The sequence below is a fragment of the Pelodiscus sinensis genome, chromosome 3 (genome assembly GCF_052426305.1).
Source record: "Pelodiscus sinensis isolate ZL-2025 chromosome 3, ASM5242630v1, whole genome shotgun sequence".
NCBI lineage: Eukaryota > Metazoa > Chordata > Testudines > Trionychidae > Pelodiscus > Pelodiscus sinensis.
This window is the reverse complement of record NC_143054.1, coordinates 25611777-25627874: the sequence shown is the minus strand read 5'-3', so window position 1 is coordinate 25627874 and position 16098 is coordinate 25611777. Positions and strand designations below refer to the sequence as shown.

Here is a 16098-nt window from a genome sequence, read left to right as displayed (position 1 = left end):
AGAGGTCACATGCTAGCATAGGGGCACCTTGATTCTGTGAAAGATCATATCAGGCAGGTCCACCTTGAGGGTCTGGAGCTTATCCACTGTCTAGGCCAAGGTGATGATAGTTAGGAGGGCTTCCCACACCAATAAATGTGAGGGAGAGCAGGAGGACAAGAATTCAGATTGTGGGTAAAGCAGTGTGGTTAGAACAAGCTTAAAATCCCTCTAGCAAATATAGGTTTCCAAACTGTGAGAATATTCTGATAACTTTTAGTAACATTACTGTTGTGGGATGGGTGAAAACTGAGCCATTCTCTAGCAGAGAATGAAAGGTATAAATAGCTGCTAAATGTTCTCCTAGAGACCATATGGATAGACTCAATGATTTCAAAGAGAAAATATTCCAGTACAAGAATAATCTTGGGTTCCCCAGGAGGTAAAAGATGCTGTTGACATCAGGGAGAGAACCCCTTCCATTTGGCAGCATAACACTTCTTTGTAGAGGGTTTCATGGTATTGAGAAGAATGGTTTGAAGTACCTCTGAGCAAGACTTAGGGGTCCATAGCCCACCCAAAACCCACCTGGGAGATGGAGGGGAGCCCAGGATTATTCTTGTACTGTGGTAGTAGACATGGGGACAGCTGTAGGTGAATGAGGCCTGGTGACATGAAGTATTTTGAGCTGCTCTGTTTCTGTTTAAGTAAATCACTGAGAACATTGCTTTGCCACAATTAATTGAAAATAGATGAATGATGTGTAGTTTTGAGATAATTTGATTTTTTTAAATTTTAATAAGATCAATGTTTATTTTAAGCATTTTTTTTGCTTTATTTAAATTTGTATAGTTATGTAGAATTATAAGACATAAGTATTTGTTATCAATTTGTCTGAATTTAAAGTTTCATGGTTACAAAAAATTAGGGTGGAGGGAGTCAGATGACGACTGTAGAAAATGAGATTAAAAATATTAAACTTTCCAGTTGTAAAAACACAAATTGTCACTGTCATATATCAAAATATGTGAAATCAGTATCCTAAAATCAAATGCTAGTAAAAGCTTAAGCTGATTTTTTTTTTATTTGCCAGTCTGCACATTTTGATTATTATTAGGGGAAAATGTTTTGACAGGTTGTGTGTGGCTGAGGAAATTATTGTTTATTCTCACACACACACACAAATCTAATTATTTCAAACATAATTATAAGGAAAGGGAATGATTAGATCTCACCTTTTGTCTTTTCCCTTTCCTTAGTTTCATGTCTTGTTACATTTGGTCCCTTATGCTGGGAATGGCTTTTCAATTATTGTACATCAACCACCTTGAGAACTATATTCTGAATATCAGCTCATTCAATAATGTCCACATGTGACCATGCTCAAATCAATTATCTTTATAATAACAACGATAATTCCATTGTTGCCTGACAATGGCACCCTGAGGTCCCAGTCTGAATTCCCATTTGTGCTGCTAGGTTTTAAACTCTTCAGGACAAGCAATTTGGCCCTTTGATTGTCACAATATTCTACATGTTGTAAAATGCCAATTTCAGCTGCAAGCACTAAATAAATAATACATTATCATCATTATGGGACTCACTGGAACAACTTGCCATTTTATCTAACCTTCCCACCATCCCTGCACTACCCCTGAATTCAATTTGTGAGTTCAGTAGGGAATGTAGTTACTGAATAATGGCTGCTGCTCAAAGAAGCCAACCTGGTGTGCTTGGAAAATAAGAAGCCTTTTCACTTTTCTCCCTAAACACCCTTGTAAATTTACTTCAATTTTGAAGAAAAAAAGACAGCGGAGTTCAAGAGAACTAAATACAGTGTGAGTCACAAGAAGCATTTATTCTCTGAGAAGGAAGACAGGGGTGGTTTTTTTGTCTCCCCCCCTCCCCCCCCCATCAACTATGGGGATTCTAAACATTATCGTCACTGCCAAAGACCTAAGAGGCTGCTAAAAGTACTTAGGAAGGATAATCTAGCCCTGTTTTATACACAAAAAGACATTAACATTTCAGAAGCATTGTATGACTGAGTATATAAAGTAAAAATAATTTCAAAGAGAAAGCTAGGTTCAAACAGCTGGTATAGGGAGACAAGTGGCTCAAAAGTGTTTGTAAAGTCTGCCTTTTGTAACACTTTCTCCTCTTTCTCTTGATTCAAAGTAAAATGTATGCTTTGTATCCATTTTCAGCATCAAATACTGTATTTACAGCTCACTTTGCATCAGTTTATTAACTTAAAATAGCTCAGTGTCATAAATGGTTCAAGATTTGGACAATTGACCAGAAAAGGCAAAAGTGACAATCAAGGCCAGGAGGGTAGATTCCACCAGATCAGAGGGGAAAAAAAGGCAGAGGGCTTTTTACCTTCAGAGGGCAGAGCACAGAAAATGAGGAACATACTATACTTTGTGTCCTGTCTAAAAGTGAAGGAAGTGGGACCTTAGGAAATAACGGTAGTTAAAGAATTGGTCAGTCAGCCCTTCAGCAGTGCCTGGTGCATAATACCTGGCAGCAATTAACAGGGACCCAGGGCATCTGCCCCCTTTGTCCCCTCCGCCCCCATCAGTTGGCTTGGATTAGAACCTAAAGGGAGCACAGCACTCCTGGATACTCACCTACACATTTCTAAGGACAGATTAAGGACCCTGGATGGTGTAATGGCCAGGATTTATGCCTGGGATAGGGTCAAGCCAAATATTTTAAGCAAGTCCATGTCTTCATGCCATCACAAAAAACATAGCACTATATACAAAGTCAAGGACTTATACTAGTATAATGGATTGCCACTGTAGCGATAAACTAATTTTCCAATGAACCATGGAAATTTTGCTGAAAGTTGTCCCAAGTGTTGTAATGAAGATTGATTACATCCCCATCAGAGGTGGAAATGACACTGATCCTATCTCAACATTAGCAAAAGTACTTCAAAGATTTGAGGATTGTGAGAATTTGCTTACAACAAAGTAAAAGCTTTTTAAAAAGAAATTGTAGTATTTATAGAATGGCCATACTGGGTCAGAGCCAATGGTCCATCTAGCCGAGTATCCTGTCTTTTGACTCTGCCCAGTGCCAGATGCCCCAGAGGTAATCAACAGAACAGGGCAGTCATCAAGTGAACCACCTCCTGTCATCTTGTTTCAATACTGGGCAGTAAGGAGATTTAGGCATAACCTTTCCAGTTTGACTAATAACCTTGGATGGACCTATCTTCCATAATCGTTTTTTGGTTTTTGTTTTGTTTTAGCCCACTTTTGGCCTTCACAACAGCCCTTGACAATGAATTCCTCAGGCCAATACTATATGCTGTGAAGAAATACTTCTTCTTGTTTGCTTTAAACCTTCTGCCTACTAATTTCATTGGATAACCCCTTTTTCTTATGTAATATGAAGGCTAAATTCACTTTCTTCACAGTAAACATGATTTTATAGACCTTTATTATATCTTCCATTAGTCTTCTCTTTTCTAAGATTCATAGACCCGGTCTCTTTAATCTCTCTTCATAAGTGCATATTCCCAATTGTTTTTGTTACCCTTCTTTGTACCTTTTTCCAATTGTAAGGTGTTTTTTTGAGATGGGGTGATAAGAACTGTGTCCAGTATTCCAGGTTCATATAGTGCCATTTGGTGATTTGTTGTTGTTTTTTACTTTATTTTAATATCTATCTATTTTATAAAGGTTCTTCAGACTTGTCACCTAAAAAAATGGTTGGGCAAATCTCTTTCGCATCATCTACAGTAAAAAACTAAGCAAAGAATTCATTTAGTTTCTCAGCAATCTCTTTGTGTTCCTTAAATACCCCTTTAACAACTCAGTTGCCCATTGGTTCCACTCATTTTTGGCAGGCTCTAAAATGTACCAACTTATAATTAAGAGAGCATCGCTATGCCATTGTGAAGCCCAAGTTTCTGCTGTGCAGTGAAGTAAATATTGTTGAAGTGACTCAAAATGAAAGGCCTCACCAACCTTATTGCACAAGCCAATTTTGTGAAGCGAGACTTCACCATGTGAACTTCACATTTATTATTGCCCCAAAACCTGACCTTTTTGTCTTTGAATGCTCTCTTGCAGACAGTGATCACCACCAGACTGGGGAAGAACTCCAGGAATGTGATGGCCTTCAAAACTATTGACTCCTTTCACTGCTAGGGCTGTACCAATGCCACCTGAAACAACAGTCAGAACTCATGCTGCCTGCTGTGTCCAAATAGATTGGCAAATATATTTGCAGGTTGCCTTTGAATGTGCAAATATTCCACCATATGGACATCCCATTAAAGTGAATGAGGAAACAATGACTGTCCATGATCTTCCATCAGCTTCCTAATTATCCCACTATCACCTATAACAAAGGGCACATAGAAGGCATGCCCAAGGGCAATGACATTGCAAACAAACTTCAAAAGGGCTAACAGGCACTGGGGGGCTCTCAGACAAACCTTTTTTTTTTTTTGGAGCAAAATGCAGGACTATGTAGCACTTTAAAGACTAAAGCGACGAGGAGTCCTGTGGCACCTTATAGACTAACTGAAGTGTAGGAGCACAAGCTTTCGTGGGCAAAGACCCACTTCATCAGATGCATGTAGTGGAAATTTCCAGAGGCAGGAATAAATATGCAGGCCAGGATCAGGCTGGAGATGACCAGGTGGATCCAATCAAGGAGGATGAGGCCCACTTCTAGCAGCTGATCTGGAGGTGTGAATTCCAAGAGAGCAGAAGCTGCTTTTGCAGTTAGCAAGCCATTCACAGTCTTTGTTTAATCCAGAGTTGATTGTGTCAAACTTAAAGATGAACTGTAGCTCAGCAGTTTCTCTTTGAAGTCTGGTCCTGAAGTTTTTTTGCTGCAGGATGGCTACTTTTAGATCTGCAATTGTGTGTCCAGGAAGATTGAAATGTTCCCCTACAGGTTTTTGTATGTTGCCATTCCTAATATCAGATTTGTGTCCATTGATTCTTTTACGTAGGGACTGTCCTGTTTGGCCAATGTATATAGCAGTGGGGCATTGTTGGCACATGATGGCATATATTACGTTGGTGGATGTGCAGGAGAATGTACCAGTGACAGTATGGCTGATCTGGTTAGGTCCTGTGATGGTGTTGCTGGTGTATATATGTGGGCAGAGTTGGCACCGAGGTTTGTTGCAAGGATTGGTTCCTGAGTTCGAGTTATTATGGTGCAGTGTGTAGTTGCTGGTACATATACACCAGCAACACCATCACAGGACCTAACCAGATCAGCCATACACATGAACATACACATGTAAAATTATCTACAAAAGTAACTTCATTCTCAAATAAAACAATGTATAACCTCAGAGTCTAAAAGTCCACTCAGGTCTCTTTCTTGTTCAGCCAATTGCTCAGAAAAATAAGTTTGTTTACATTTGCAGAAGATAATGCTGTCCTCTTCTTTTTACACTGTCACTTGAAAGTGAGAACAGGCATTCACATGGCACTGTTGTATCTGGTATTTGAAGATATTTACATGCTATATACACTAAAGATTCACATATTGTTTCATGTATAACCATCTTTTTTCTCCCTGGATTACTCAGGAGTAGGTCAAACTCACATGTGTGCCTGGGTGCCTGATGGTTTTAACATAAAAGGAGATCATGAGTACCCCAGTGGTGATGCTGTTTAGTTGGGGATTCGCTATCCACCCCCTTGCTGCAGTCCTTTGCTCCTAAAAAATATACAATGGCAATGCTTCCATCTGGCTGGCCCTGTGCACACTTAATGGTGTGTCTTGGGAGCCTCCAGGAATAAAGTTATTCCAGCAATAATCTAGATCTAACTCCAAGACAACAATTATAAATAATATGCATCTAATTGGTTAAATTATAATTAGCATACATTTACTTAACAACTTAAAGAAACAGGGTTTAACAGATTAAAGTGAATAAAATAAATTTAAAAAGTACACAGAAATAAAGGAAACGTATCTATCTGGCATTTGCATTGCCACCATTTATCCTACCCCAGAGTATGCACTCCTCTGGATTCAGAGTCCTAGATGCTTGCTTGCATGGGCACGCTTAAAGGACTGCAGGTGGAGTAGAAACAGCACTATGCAGGTCCTGTGTGTGTTAGTCCAAGCTGAGCAGCCAGATGCAAAATCCCCCTGCCACTGGAGCAGGCCCCACCAAATTCCAGCAGCTCTGGTTCACTGGAGTGGTCACTCTGCCTCTCTTTGGACCCAGAGTTAGTCTAAATCTCTGAGGTCTGTCCCAGGCAGCACTTTCCCAAAGAGCCCAGTTACTCACAGTTTCCTCTCGTGTGCAGGTATATGTAGCTCTTCTCAGCCACAGGCACAGCCAGAGTCTCTCCCCTCTGGGACAATCAGCAGCCTCTGCAGCAGTCTGCTTAGAACCAAGCCCCACAGGCTCTCAGTCCCAGGCTCTAGCTGCAACACAACAGCTCCTGGATTAGACAAAGGCTCCTCCACAGCAGCCTAACTCTTCTCTGCCAAAATGGAGAGCCTCTTTCTCTTCCAAAATGCCCAGATGAGTCCTGCTTCCTCCTTTTTCCTCAAGGGGTCATGGGAGTTGTAGTCTCTAGGGCTAGATTGCAGCACAAAGGATCCCCCCAGAAAAAGTCAGAGGCCCCTTTAGTAAGGGCTCTACACATGCTTCAAGTATTATCCCAGAGGACATATGTCCATGCTGTTGATGTTTTCTGCTCTATAATGATCCAAAGCCATGTGGACTGAGACATGTTCATTTTCATCATCTAAGTCATATGATACCAACAGAAGATTGATTTTCTTTTCTCTCTTTTCTTTTAATGTTTGAGTTTTGTAGTTTCTACATTGGAGACTTCTAAAAGCACACTCAACACCTCATCCCTCTCAAATTTTTGATGGTACTGCCGATTCTCAAACCTTATGTTGAGCGCTGTAGCTACCTTTAGAAATCTCACATTGGCACCTGCTTTGCTTTTTCTCAAATCTGCAGCAAAATATTCTTAAAATGAACAACATGCTGAGTCATCATCTGAGACTAGTAAAATATGAACTATATGGCAGAATGCAGATGAAACAGAGCCAGAGACATACAATTCTCCCCCAAGGTGTTCAGCCACACATTTAATTAATGTATTTTTTTTAATGGCTGTCATCAGCATGGAAGCATGTCCTCTGGAATGGTGGCTGAAGCATGAAGGGGCATATGATTGTTTAGCATATCTGGCATGTAAATACCTTGCAATGCCAGCTGCAAAATCCCATATGAACACCTGTTCCCACTTTCTGGTGACTTTGTAAATAAGAAGCAGGTAGCATTATCACCCATGAATGCAAACAAACTTATTTGTCTTAGCAATTGACTGAACAAGAAGTAAGATTGTGTCAACTTATAAATGCTAAAGTTTTGCATTGTTTTGGTTTTGAGTGCAATTATGTAACAATGCCCCCCCTTTACATTTGGAAATTGTACTTTCACGATAAAGAAATTACACTACAGTATTTGTGTGAAGGGAATTAAAAAAATACTATTTCTTTTATCATTTTACAGTGCAGATATATGTAATAAAAATAATATAAAATTATCACTCTACACTTTGTAGTCTGTGTTGTAATTGAAATCAGTATATTTGACAACGGAGAAAAAACATTTCAATTGGCAGTCTTGTTTAACAGTGTCATTAAAACTGTGATTAATCATAATTTATTAAATCACAATTATTTTTTTGAGTTAGTTGCATGAATTAACTGTGATTAATTGACAGCCCTAATCCAAATACTTCAGTATTGGGTATAGCTGTCCCATCACTCCCATGTAGGTGATGTAACCATGAACTAGTTGTCCAGTTCCTTGTTCTCTTGGGGTATGTCTACACTACCACCCTAGTTCGAACTAGGGTGGTTAATGTAGTCATTCAAAGTTGCAAATGAAGCCCGGGATTTAAATATCCCGAGATTCATTTGCATCTTGCCAGGCGCCGCCATTTTTAAATCCCTGGTAGTTTGGACTCCGTGCCCGCGGCTACACGCGGCACGGAGTAGGTAGTTCGAATTAGGCTTTCTAATTCGAACTACCATTACACCTCGTTCCAAGCCTAATTCAAACTACCTAATTCGAACTATAGCCTAATTCGAGCTACCTACTGCGTGCCGGGTGTAGCTGCGGGCACGGAGTCCGAACTACCAGGGATTTAAAAATGGCGGCACCTGGCAAGATGCAAATGAATCCCGGGATATTTAAATCCCGGGCTTCATTTGCAACTTTGAATGACTACATTAACCACCCTAGTTCAAACTAGGGTGGTAGTGTAGACATACCCTGGTAGGGGAGGCCCTCTTTCAGCCCTTTCCTCTAATACTGTTTCCCAGAACAGAAGGGAAAGTATGCCCTTTGTACTCTGTCCTGCTTAGCTACTCTGTTTCATTTACCTCTTATTAGTATTTATTATTGTTCTATCTCACTAGGAGCCCACAAGCCCCATTCAGGTTCAGGGTCTTGTGCTAATATATAAGAAGAGAAGATCCCTCCCCTGAAGAATTTACAATCTACTTTAAGATAAGAAGCAGCAGATTGATATGTAACTTGTCATTTGACACACATTATAATCCAGATTTTCTGTGTCAGACACTGTACAGAGAATCACAAGTATACCTAGTAATATTGGGTTTAATAGACTCTACAAGCAAAGCCAAAGAGAAAAGTAATGCTGCTGTAGCTGTAGAAAGTAATGATGTCACTGGCCTACTGTGTTAATAAGACAGGGTTTAGTATAGAAATGAAATTGCTCATGTCTGTCGTCTCTCATTATATATTGCCTCTGGAAAGAGGTAAATTGTCATCCTCCCTTTGTTGTTCAGCTACAGTAGCTTTTCAATTAATAATAATTTAAAAACACCTTGTTTTGTGCGGGTCTTGTGTTTTGCCGTGAAAGACTCCTAAAATATCAACTATCAATTTGTTTTGTTGCTGAAACTTGCTACACAGTAAGACATGAGTGCCTCGAAGGGTTCCATTATTTTATTTTGGTTAAGTTTCATTTTGGTTTGAAACCCTTCTCTTTGAGAAGTATCACTCTTTTTCATTTAAGATGATTCACTTTGGAGTCTCTTGTGCCAACCTCTTACTCCACTTTCATTTATCAAGATGTGACATTATAGAAATAGCAGGGATGGTTATCTCACTTGGTATGTGTCAGAAATGTTGTTTAGGGTTCACTGCTGCTTGCTTCTTTCTTTGCTGGATTCTGTTATACAAGCAACCATAAAACCAGCATTTCCTTTCTTTTGAATTCTTAACTGTTCAATCATAATATAGTGGAAGGGGGTTGGGAGTGGTTATTTTTAAGGGAAAAAATTAATAACCCTCAATAATTTTGCTAGATGCCACTGGAATAGCTTCCTCAAATCCAGATGAACACTCAGGATTGAAAGAGCCCTGTCTCCCTCACTGAACAACTTTCAAGATGTATCTCCATATACAGAAAGATACTACTGATTGTGTTATTTCAGAAATAGTATGCGAACAGGAAATTAACTGCATTGTGATGTAGACATGCAAACACAAGGAGGAAATGTTAAGGACAAAGGGTGATCTTTACTCAGGCATTTTTTGGACTTCAGAATGCTCACCTTAATGTGCTCTTACCATAGGATTTGTTTTCTTTTAAATGACTTTTCCTAGCTTGTCTTTTAGTTTTAGTCTTTTAGTTTTCAAACTGAAAAAGACATTCCATGATTAAGGCAATTTGGCTAGATATCATCAAGAGACCTTGCCTGACATTTGTGTACATTCACCGATGCAAGGGACTTTGTAAAACCTGCCTCATTCACTGGCTTCCTTGCCACACTGAAACAGGAGTCAAGAATGAAGGTGTACCCTGTGCCATTGAAAATTTTGGATGCAATACAAAACCCATTAAAATCAGTGGGAAAATTCCTAGTGCCTTCAGTGGGCTATGGATCAGGCCCTCAATATATAACCTTTAAAGAGTACACTGAATAAAGTAGGCTCCACAGCAGCTCTGTTTTAGACAATATATGATCTACTGCACAGTTGGCTAAGTGCACATTTTTGGGCATGCAATTAAATCAGTCATGTACACGGGTGCAGCAGAACATGACTTCTATTGTTAAAAATATTGCTATAATAAAAATACTGTGACTTGGCCAAATAAAAAGCTATTTTCACTGGAATTATCAGAGACACTTGCCAGGGATAATATCACAAGTACATTTCAGTTTGTCCCTCTATTCATTTCAAAACTAAACTCTTCAATAAAAGGCTACAAAAATGTGTTTTATAATGGGAAGAAGTATTTTTTCTTCTTTCCTTCAGATGTAGTTGAGTTGTTTTTCCTGAAATTTCCCATACTAACAGCCTGTCTGCACTTAAAATGCTACAGCAGCATAGCTGTGTGGCTACACCACAGTAGCACTTCAGCATAAACATTACCTATGATGATGGGAAGGATTTCCCCACTAGCATCTGTAATTGAAATCCCCAAGAGGTGGTAGCTAAATTGATGGGAGAATTCTTCTGTAGGCTTAGCAAAAGGAGGTGGGAGAGAGGAAGAGAGAGGGTGGGAGAGGGGAGGTGGAAACCTGGGAGGAGGGAGCTGGAAGGGGGAAGCCAGGGGAAGAAGGAGGGGAAGTATCAAACTATGATACGCCATATCTTCAGTACTGTATACAGATGTGGTCTCCTCACCACAAAAAAGATATTTTGGCCTTGGAAAGTGTTCAGAAAAGGGCAACTAAAATAATTAGGGGTTTGGAACAGGTCACATATGAAGAGAGGCTAAAGAGACTGGGACTTTTCAGCTTAGAAAAGAGGAGATTGAGGGGGGATATGATAGAGGTCTATAAAATCATTAGTGGTGTGGAGAGGGTGAATAAAGGAAAGTTCTTCATTAGTTCCCATAAAATATAAGGGCTAGAGGACACCAGATGAAATGAATGGGAGCCACCAGGCTGGTCCTGGGAAGAGGCGGAGGGCTGGGTGGCAGCGGGTGGCTGGCTCATGCCATGCCAGGTGCAGGGTCTGCTGGCTGGGTGCTGGCAGTCTTCCAACTGGCACAAGCACTGTAGTCACACCGTGCCCCTTTAAGGGCTCCGGGGCCGGGAGGGAGGCAGAAAAGTTTCCCTTATTTGGCCCAGAGTGGTCACCGGGGCAACCTGGGAAGGGCTAGCCTCCAACTAGTTCAAATTAAGTGGCTACACAGCCCTTAATTCGAACTACTTAATTCAAACTAGGCATTAGTCCTCGTAGAATGAGGTTTACCTAGTTTGAATTAAGTGCTCTGCTAGTTCGATTTAAATTCGAACTAGTGGTTTGTATGTGTAGCCCCTAATTAACTTTGTAGTGTAGACATACCCTAAGGGAAGTCGGAGAAAGAATGTTCTAACTCAGACTTCCTGCTGTGTAGACAGCACCAAAAGCCTAAATAAGCTATTTTGACTTAAGCTACGCAATTGACATTGCTCAAGTTGCGTCGCTTTTTTCGGCTTTAGCCCTGCTGTGTAGATATGTCATAGAATCATAGAATACTAGGACTGGAAGGGACCTCGGGAGGTCATTGAGTCCGGGCCCCTGCCCTCATGGCAAGACTAAATACTGTCTAGACCATCCCTGATAGACATTTATCTAACCTACTCTTAAATATCTCCACAGATGTAGATTCCACAACCTCCCTGGGCAATTTATTCCAATATTTCACTACCCTGACAGTTAGGAAATTTTTCCTAATTTCCAACCTAAACCTCCCTTGCTATAATTTAAGCCCATTGCTTCTTGTTCTATCCTCAGAGGCCATCACACTGCTGACTCATATTCAGCTTGTGGTTCACTATAACCCCTAAATCCCTTTCTGCCGTACTCCTTCCTAGACAGTTGCTTCCCATTCTCTATCTGTGAAACTGATTGTTCCTTCCTAAGTGGAGCACTTTGCATTTGTCTTTATTAAACTTCATCCTGTTTACCTCAGACCATTTCTCCAATTTGTCCAGATCATTTTGAATTATGATCCTATCCTCCAAAGTAGTTGCAACCCCTCCCATCTTGGTATCATCTGCAAACTTAATAAGCATACTTTCTATGCCAATATCTAAATCGTTGATGAAGATATTGAACAGAGCTGGTCCCAAAACAGACCCCTGCAGAACCCCACGTTTTATACCTTTCCAGCAGGATTACAAACCATTAATAACTACTCTCTGAGTACAGTTATCCAGCCAGTTATGCACCCACCTTATAGTAGCCCCATCTAAGTTGTATTTCCGTAGTTTATTGATATGAATATAATGCAAGACCGTATCAAATGCCTTACTAAAGTATAGGTATACCACATCCACCTAAGGGCTTAACTATGCCACTCAGAGATGTACCTTTTTCACACCTGTGAGCAACATAATTATGCTAACCTAATATTCTAGTGTACACCAGGCCCTATTAACCCCCAGAAAAAGACCCAGATCTTAACATTTCAACATAATAGGTGAAAGTTATAAGCAGTGAACTATTGTATATGGAAACATTAAGGCAGATTCATCTAGAGTGCTACAGCTATAAATGAATAGATAGTGACTAACATCCACGTACAAAAGGTCATTGTGACGGCTTCCAGTTCGGGTGCGAGCGCGTAACCCTCCCACATCGGGGTTAAGGCCCTGCAAGCCCACATACGTTGAGGTTCCGGTGCGTATCACTCGGCGGAACCAAGGAAGTAAGGGAAAGGGAATGGGTGGCTAGGGGGACCCAGGCCCTCCCTTTCCACCAGGTCCCAGCCCTGGGCCCTCAGGGTTTGGGTCTTTAGCCCTCACCCAGATGACGGGGTCCCACCCCGTAACCTGTCAGCCCACGGGCGCCAGTACGGCCCTGCCCCGGGCTGCTTACTAGCCTCCCCCATGCCGGTCTGGCGGGACCGCGGCCTCTCAGCCCTTACCTCCCCAGCGGTGGCCTGTGTCAGCCTGCCTGTGTCCTCCTCCGGCGTCCAGGTCTTGCTCCTCAGCTGGGGAAGGGAGGAGAGTGATTGCCCTCCTGGTGTCTTCCTCCCTGCTCTGGCCCTGGTCCCAGCTTTAAATGGCCCGCCGGGGCTCACGTCTCCGGTGTCCGCCCTGCCCCAGCGTTGCCAGCCCTCCTACTTCGCGGCATAGGAGGCGGGACGGCATTCCGGCTTGTCCTGCCCCTGGCATGCTCGGGCTTGCCGGCGCGGCCGGGAAACGCCACCTGCTCCTGCCTTACACCGGGTGCAGGGAATGCGGCGTCCCAGCGGGGACTGCGCAGGGGCATGCCTCCTAGGTTTTCCAGGGGGGTTGTAGCCGCAGTTCCCCCCCCCCGAGTGCAGGCTGGGGTCGGACCGTCACAGTCATTATTAAGTGCCCAGGTTCAACTTTCATTAAATTCAATTAGCCTTTCAAATGACTTTAATGGGAGTTGGATGGGGGTCTCACATTTGGACTCTTAGGCTGTGTCCAGACTCAGGGTTTTTTTCGAAAAAAGTAGCCTTTTTTCGAAAAAACTTCACCTGCATCTAGACTGCAGCCGCGTTCTTTCGAAATTAAATCGAAAGAACGCAGCTTTTCTTTTGACGGCGGTAAACCTAATTTCACGAGGAAGAACGCCTTTTTTCGAAAGTGCTCTTTCGAAAAAACACGTTCTTGAATGCAAACAGGTTTTTTGAAAGAGAGCATCCAGACTGCCTGAGTGCTCTCTTTGGAAAAGGGGCTTGTTTTTTCGAAAGTTCCGCTTGCAGTCGAGATGCTTTTTTTCGAAAGAGGATTTTTCGAAAGTATCTTTCAAAAAAGCCTCTTTCGAAAGAGGCTTGCAGTCTAGACATAGCCTTATTGCTATAGAGGGGAGCAAGGCAAGCCAAATACCAGTACCAAAAACTTGAATCACCAGTGGCTGAGAAAGCAGGACGTTGGTGCAGTACAGCACAAAGATAACTCTCAGAAGTGACTGATCATTTCTATAATTCCACGTCCTCACAAGCAAAACAGAAGATGTCCAAATTCCCACCTGGTATAAATCAATGTAGTTCTCAGGACTTCCATGAGAGTCTACTGATTTACATTAGCGGAGGACCCAAAGGCTTTAACCTTGCCAATAAAACAGTGTTTTAAAATTGTCACTGCGGCATTTTCTCTCTTCAAAGTCTTCATAGAATCTGGAAGCAACCTCAAGAGGTCAATTAGTCCAGTCCCCTACATCACCAGATTGTATCTAAAAGTGCAGAATTTGGTGCTCAGTTATTCTTGAGTTCAATATGCTGCTCTCCCTATTGGTGGTATTGGTGTTGTTCTTTCTGCCTTATGACCAAAGAAGATGCTGATGACTTTTTTACATCTTGTGAGTAGAGATGTGGCTACAAAGACCAACGTGTGAGCTGCAGTCATTTCAAGATGAACTGCATGGGTAGCTCAATGCTGAGAAACAACTGTGGCTGCCAAGTCTACTTCTTTTTGGGTGTGTCTACACAGCAAAATTATTTCAGAATAACGTCCGTTTTTGTGAAATAACTATGTGACCATCTACAAAGCAATTCCATTATTTCAAAATAATTTCCAAATAATGCATGGCTTATTCCAAATTCTGTAAACCTCACCCTACAAAGAATAACCCCTATTCCAAAATAGCTATTTTGAAATAAGGCATGTGTAGATGCTTCAATTCCGCTATTTTGAAATAGTCCCTCACTAGGGCCATTCTAAATTATTCCTCCTGGGGCTCCAAATCAAGATAACATATCTTGATTAGGGAAGCCTTCCTTGGACTAATTTTGAGGCTTCTCTGCAGTGTAGATGTGCTATTTCGATAACCTGTTTTGGAATAACTATGCAGTGTAGATGTAGCTTTTTTGACTCTGTGCCTCACAGATTCATATAGTGGATATTCTAGAACTAGGTAGCCCCATCATTGCCTACAGCTTGCCGGGATAATCTATCTTCACTGTAAAAACTTTCCTTAGTCCTCAGAATTGGTTTCAGTCATGATGGCTTGTGTTGATCTGTTCATGTTCTCTTGCCCATGCAGCTGTGATCCAGAGGCATGTGTTCTCAAGAGAACTAGCAGGATACTGTCTATGGTTGTTAATGTGGAATTATTCCATGTGCCCTGTATAGTAGACAACTGTTCTGCCGGCATCCACTTAATAGGCCAGCACTTCTCAAACTGTTGTTCGGTCCCCAAAGAGGTTGCAACCCTACTTTCATAGTGTTGCCAAAGGTGGCTTAGACTTCCTGGATCCCAAAACCAAACCCCAAATCCCATAGTGTGGGGTTGAAGCCAAAGCCTGAGGGTGGCAGAGTCTACATTATAGGACCCCTGCCTTGGGCTGAAACCCTTAGGCTTTAGTTTTGGCCACCAGCTCAGGGTGATGAGGTTCAGACTTTGACTCTTCCCTCCCACCTGGGCCAGGTAGTAATTTTTGTTGCCAGAGGGGGATCACAGTGCAATGAAGTCTGAGAATCCTTATGCTAGGCCATCATAGACTACTACAGTCCTGTCTGCCATAGAAACCAGTGAGATCATTTCTATCAAACTGCTAGGTAGGAGCAATGGTTAGTGAGCATGAGGATGTTTTTCACACACCTGCTGGGTGTGGCTCACTGTCGCATATCGTGGCACTGAGACACCTTACAGAAAGAATAATGAGTCTGCTCGACAGCCTTAGCTGACAGCCAGCTGGCTTTTATCTCATGCTGTAAGGACTCATGCACTAAGCTCCAGAGGTCCCAGGTTCAATTCTGCCTGTTGATGTTACACGTGCACTATGCTTCTGGGGTCCCTTGCAGAATTTGCTGGACAAATAATTCCTGCTGCTCTGAGATTTCTTGCAGAAATTGCTGGGCATGTAAGGACCCACTTACTACTGGCTGCCACTCAAGAGTTGCTGCAAGCATCTTGACTACAGAAAGGCTATATACCTGTATAGGCATTCAGCCTCTTTTCCACCTAAGTAGCGAGAGCTGGTGACCAGTGATGACAATTGTGGAATCACCACAAGATGCTCTTGCTAAATGCTTGCTAGATGCTCAGTGAGGTCAATAGGTATTCTGTGCAAGAAGCATACTGATCTCACAGTATAATTTTGCTGCCGGAGACCAGCTTTCCATATATTGTTTTCCCTCAAGATGACATAA

The 16098-nt window shown here is 41.9% G+C and overlaps 1 pseudogene; it reads left to right on the top strand.

The window, feature by feature from the left end:
* Positions 1–2814: 2814 nt before the first annotated feature.
* Positions 2815–16098, top strand: part of LOC149524632 (zinc finger MYM-type protein 1-like) — a 40914-nt pseudogene continuing 27630 nt past the window's right edge.